The following is a 6,068-nucleotide window of genomic DNA, read 5'->3' on the forward strand; positions in this document are numbered from 1 at the left end:
GGGATGTTTTGGAAGATGTGGCTTAGCACTGGCACAAAGATCTCACTTGTGTCTAGACAAAATTATGGAGGTGGAACTGTTGCTACATACCCAAGCAATCAATCAGATTCTTCCTCCAAATACAATAGAGAGGACTACTGTATCCAAGATTTTCTCTGCTCCCCAACTTTCCTTCTACTAGTGTGAACAACAGAGGAATTGCCTTTAGAGAAAAAGACAGAACTTGAATTTGAGACTCTTCTTTCTTCCTCTTCTCTCCCCAAATGTCACCTTCTCCCTAGTAAAGAGGGGTCAGGATGGTCCCTCTTTTGCTAAAACACAAAAAGGAAGTTAAGTCCCAGAGAGGTTTTAGTGCTTGATCAAGGTGACACAGAATGTCTGGGGTCTCCTACCCTCCTGCTCACCCCATCCCACCCACCCCCACATCAGCAAGGGATTTTCACAAATGATCTGGGTCCAAGTACCAGTTCTCCAGTGACTGTGCAAGTCTAGACTAGTCCTTTCTCCTTTATGGATCTATAGATATGATAATATGACTAAATAGAATATATTCACACCATCAACAACCATAGTGATCCCCTTTTCCCCTTTGTTCTTTTTTTATGTCATTTTATCCTTTCCAATCATAGTATATACTATTCCCCTCTATGTACAACCAAACTGACCTTGTACCTTCCACAGAGCATTCCATCTCCCCCTCTGCAGTCTTTGGACTGTCCACTCTCCAGGCTTAACATATAGCTCCTCTGAGAAACCCTAGCTTCCTTCCAAGCTGAGTCCAAGCTCCACCTTGGACATGAAGGCCTCTCCCAAAGCCTTCCCTCTCAGTAGTTGGTGCATAGGTACATATGGACATGGAGTGTCCCCTCACTCAATTTTAAATTCCTTGAAGGCACTGGTTATGTCAGTGTCTAATCTAGGGCCCGCCACAAAGTGTTTAATAAATGTTTAATGTATAGATTAAGATCCAAGACACATAGAGGCAAACCCTCGGAAATTGAAGTTAAAGAGAGTCAGAGAGACACAGAAAGAGGGAGAGAGAGGAAGAAACAGAGAAAGAGAGAGAAAGAGGAAGAGGGGGAGAGAGAAAGAAACAGAGAGGAGAGAGAGAGAGAGAGAGAGAGAGAGAGAGAGAGAGAGAGAGAGAGAGAAGAGAGAGAGAGAAGAGAGAAGGGAGAAGAGAAAAGAGAAAAGAGAATAAGATGCAGATAGGGCAAGAGGAAAAAGATGAGAGAGATTGGGAGGGAGAGTGAGGGAGGGAGAGGGGGAAGGGGAAAAGGGGAAAAGGGAAAGGAGAAAGGAAAGGGGGAGTAGGAAGAAGAGGGGAAAGAGAGAGAAGACAGAGAGAGGGAGGAGAAAGGGAGAGGGGAGAGAGGAGTGACAGGAGAAGAGAGGAGCAGAGAGAGAGGAATGGGAGAAAGAAGGGGAGAGAAGGGGGAAAGGGAGGGAGGGGGAGAGAGAGAGAGAGAGAGAGAGAGAGAGAGTGCCCTGTCCTGGCCAACAAGGTCCAGCAGATGGGGATAGTGGCCAGGGAAGGCCAATAGCTCAGACATCAGATTGTTCTATAGGAAGGAGACCAATGTGGTCATCTATAAAGGATATGTCTCTATACCTTAGGCCTCACTCAACCATGTCGGTTTCCTGGACTTCTCTGGGTCAGTCAAGCAGACATTGCCCTCTCCCACAGGTATTCCACCAAGTAATTACTAATAAACTGTTTTCTAACCCTTGCTTTGAGGTCTCAAATTCCTGACCTTTCTGACTTCTCAGCCTGTTTGACTGCTAGTTTCAGATATTTATTGTCCCTGTTCCCAAATTACTTTGACCCATTTCTCCTGTTATTGCCCCCATTACTGAAAAATCAAGTCTACTTTCCTGTCTTAACCCTGTAACAATACACTCTAGATTATATGTACACCAAAAAAAGTGTGTTCTAATATATATTTGTAAGAAAAAAGAGAAAATACAGATCCATAAATGATACATTGTAGTAATGATAATATGTTAAAGAGTCAGAAAGGAATGCCCTCTACCAAAGCAGATCAGGAATGCAACTTGCAATCAGGAAGACATATTTTCCTGAGTTCAAATCTGGTCTCAGACACTATTTGACCCAAGTCAATTAACCCTGTTTGTTTCAGTTGTCCCTTCCATAATAACAAACCACTACCGTATCTTTGCCAAGAAAACCCCAAAAGAGGTCACAAAGAGTTGAATCTGACTAAAAACAACAGAATAACAACAAATTTGGTATAATTATTAATGTGGTATAGAATATTCTCCAAAACCTGGACAATATTCACCCACAAAAACACCCATAGTCCATAAGAAGAATGGACTCAACCTTAGTATATGATGGTAGTGAGACGTATGTCTGACAAAGGTAAATTCACTACTTCTGGTACCTCATGGTCTGGAAGTCATGGCCTGGTTCTCTCTTTGTAGGGTCTTTACACAGTTTCCCTTGGATGAAGCATCTCTACTGGGTTGGCCTCTAAATTTGATTCTCAGGGTAAGCTTCTTTGTTGAGTCCATAGGTAGCTCTTCTCTTAGATATAAGGGGTTATGCTCACTGAAGCTGCTTCCCCCCTGGGGTCACCAAATCTATCTCTGTGTCCATCCTGAAGACATGTATGACTGAGTTCAATCAGATGGGCCTCCTAGTCTGCTAGATACAATGGCATAGCTGATTTGGGAGCGGGGCAAGGGGGGAAGGTGCGGAGAGGAAAGACAAATTTTCCCCCTTACTGTTTTCTGGGACAGGCGAGGGTGCTGTCTGCATAAATAATCTAGTCTGAACTTTTCAACTTTTGAATTAGAGCTTCAATTAGAAATTCAAATATTTAAAGTCCCTAGACAAAGTGACTAGCTCGTTCAATCAACCAATCATAATGCTCCCCTCTTGAGCCAATCAAAGAGCTACAAGGAGTGCAAGGAGTAAGATCATCTTATTTATACATTAAACCTTTATCATACATGATGATATCAGCTATAATGAAGAGAGAAATTTCCTCTTTATACTAATAAGAGATATATTAGATCAAATAACTTGAGGTTTCCCCTCATACCCACCAAATTGGCATGGATAACAACAGTTGAAGATAATCAGTATTGGAGAGACTGTTCAAAGATGGGTACAGCAATGTATAGCTGGTAGAGATGAGAATCAATCCAACAGTTTTCAAAAGACTTGGAAACTATTGCTATTCCTATGAGTGATTACCCTAAGTCACTAAAAATAAGAGAATTGCAAATCAAAATAACTCTTAGTGTTTACATCACATCCAAAAAGATTGCTAAAGATGATGAAAGATGGAAATAATCAATGCAGGTGGAGTGGTAGAAAGATGAACACACCAATGTATTATTGATAAAACTATGAATTGGTCCAAATATTCTGAAAAATAATTTAAAATTATTCAATGAAAGTGACAAAATGATCATATCCTTTAATCCAGAGTTTCCATTTCTAGGAGAATCCCCATGGAGATCCATAATAAAAAGCAAAGATCAAAATATTCACAGCAGAACTTTCTGTGGCAGCAAAGATCTAGAAACAATTGAGATGCCCATTATGGATGTAACGGAAAGTCTAGCAAATACAAAATAACTGAACTTGAATGTTGTAAAATTATAAAGAACAAGCTTAATCCCAAAGAACAGAGGTGAGAATGTATCTCTCCTATTTATTTGTGGAGGTGGGGGACTATGAATGTGGAACACTGCATATAATATCAAACATTTTTGATATGTTGATTAGTTTCCTTTTATATTTGCTGTAAGGATGGCTCTCTGAGTGGGGGGAGGAGAGGGAGAGATAAAGGACATAAAAATTAAAGTTAGCAATAACTTTTTAATAAAGGGAGAAAAAATAACTTGATACTATAAATAAAATAAAATTTAAAATTTAAAAATGTGAGCCTTAATAAATGAATAAACAAACAAACATGCTAGTTCCTGGGTACATAGTTTTCTAAGAATTCACAAATCATAAGTATACATATATACTCAATATATTAATATATAATAAAGTATATACTTCATTAATATTTATACATATAATATTATATATACACATGTATACATACATATGTAATTGCATACACATATATAATAGCAAAAATATAAGATTATATGTGTCCAAAGTACCCCAAGAGGCAGAAAAGGGGGATTCAGAAAAGGGAAAGATCATTTCTGCTTTGGGTAAATGAGTATGATTTCATGGAAGAGGTATTTGAGCAGATTTTTTTTCTAATTTAATAAGCATCTGCTATAAGGTATAGTCCTTATAAACTCTGAGAATCCCTGTTCTAGCTCCCTGATGAGTTAGCCCCCCCCCCACAAGGCTTTCTCTCTAAAGGAACCTTCTGGGGACATCCCTTCAGGGTTGAGAGTTACTCCCTAATGTCATTATTAGTTCTAGCCCTGATTCTGACATGTACTCCCCAGTGTTAAGCACTAGTGAGTGATCAGTGACCCCAGATTCATTGAATCAATTCACATCAAATAGCTTTTACAAAAGAATTGTGGAAGAATAGAAATACAAATGTTTTCCACCTCCACCATAGAACATAATTCCCCCTTGTACTGTCTCAGTCCTCGGAAAGAATAGGCTCAAACTTGAAGCATTATTTCCATCAGGCTCATTTCTGAATATGGAATAGTTTCCATTTGAGTCCTTCCCTCTTGTCAGAAGCTTCTTGTCTGCAGGGTCAATCCACTGCTACTCTGGGCCCCTGGAGCTTCTTGAGGCTGTTCTAGTGCACTGCCTTGGACTTCAGCTCTCAGACCTCCAGCAGTGTCCTCTCCTGACCCTTGGAAACTGATAAGGTCAAGGCCAAGTATGTTCATCTCCAATACTTTACCCCTAAGGCAGAAAATGATAGACATAACTGAGAGAGAGGCAACAATAGATCTTGTGCTAACAGGTTGACCCCGGGGCCTTCCTCACTCAAACAAAGCCAATTAGAAAAGAGAAAATGTCTTGGCCTGCTGTTAGTACCTTTTAAACACATGCTGGGTTCCAACCCAGCAAACATCTCAAGGATCTCTCTTCTTCATATGGTATAAGGACTGGAGACAAAACCAGCTTGTGCTCAAGTTCAAGTGGGCATTGCATCAGAAGATCACACTTCACAGCTCATAAAGACTGGGCTCATCAACCAGATTTCCCTTACACCAGGTCCTTTGTTAGGTGCTAGGGAGACAAAGATAAAAAAAAAAAAAAACTACATCCTTGCTTTCCAGGAGCTTACATTCCTATATGCTGGTTAAATGAATTAAATAATTTTTAAAAATTTTATTTTAAATTATGGATTTAATGAATACAAGAAAAGAGAAATAGAGAAAAAAGTTTCATAAACAGAGTAGTATAGAGAGGATTATATATGAAAATTCAAATCTCTATTAGTATAGCTTGCTTTTCCTTTTAAAAAAGCATAATATATAATAAATATATAATGTATTTCTAATGTAATTAATGCATATATAAAATAAATATGAAATATATTTATGTATTATAAATTGGTGAATAAATGTGATAATTTCATAAGTATGTTTATGTAAATATAATAAATATAAATGTAATAAATGCAACTTTGCTTTCAAAGTTGTCCTTGTTTGAATTCCCTTTAAACTAGAAGTTTTGCTGTCCATTTTAAAAATTCATCATTGATAGCTGTGTGGTCTTGGGCAAGCCACTTAACCCCATTTGATTTGCCAAAAAAACCTCTAAAAATGCATTATTGACCCCCTTTTGTTTCTTTTCTTCTTTTTTGGGGAAGCACTATCAATAATTCTCCAAAAATGGGGGGGGAAAAGCAATACTTATAACAAGTAAACCTATCCAGCTAAATAAACCACCATCACCCCCCCCATCACGGCCTTGTCATGGCAGAGAGACTTGTGTAGCTCAATGAAACTTTGAGTTATGCTATACAGAATTATATAAGATGGACAGGTCATAATGACAACAGATGATCCACCAGATAAGGAAATAGCAAAACACTCCAATATCTTTGCCAAGAAAACCCAATACTAAAGCTGAAGCTTAAATGAGAAGATGGATC

Source organism: Macrotis lagotis, chromosome 8 (genome assembly GCF_037893015.1).
Source record: "Macrotis lagotis isolate mMagLag1 chromosome 8, bilby.v1.9.chrom.fasta, whole genome shotgun sequence".
Taxonomy (NCBI): domain Eukaryota; kingdom Metazoa; phylum Chordata; class Mammalia; order Peramelemorphia; family Peramelidae; genus Macrotis; species Macrotis lagotis.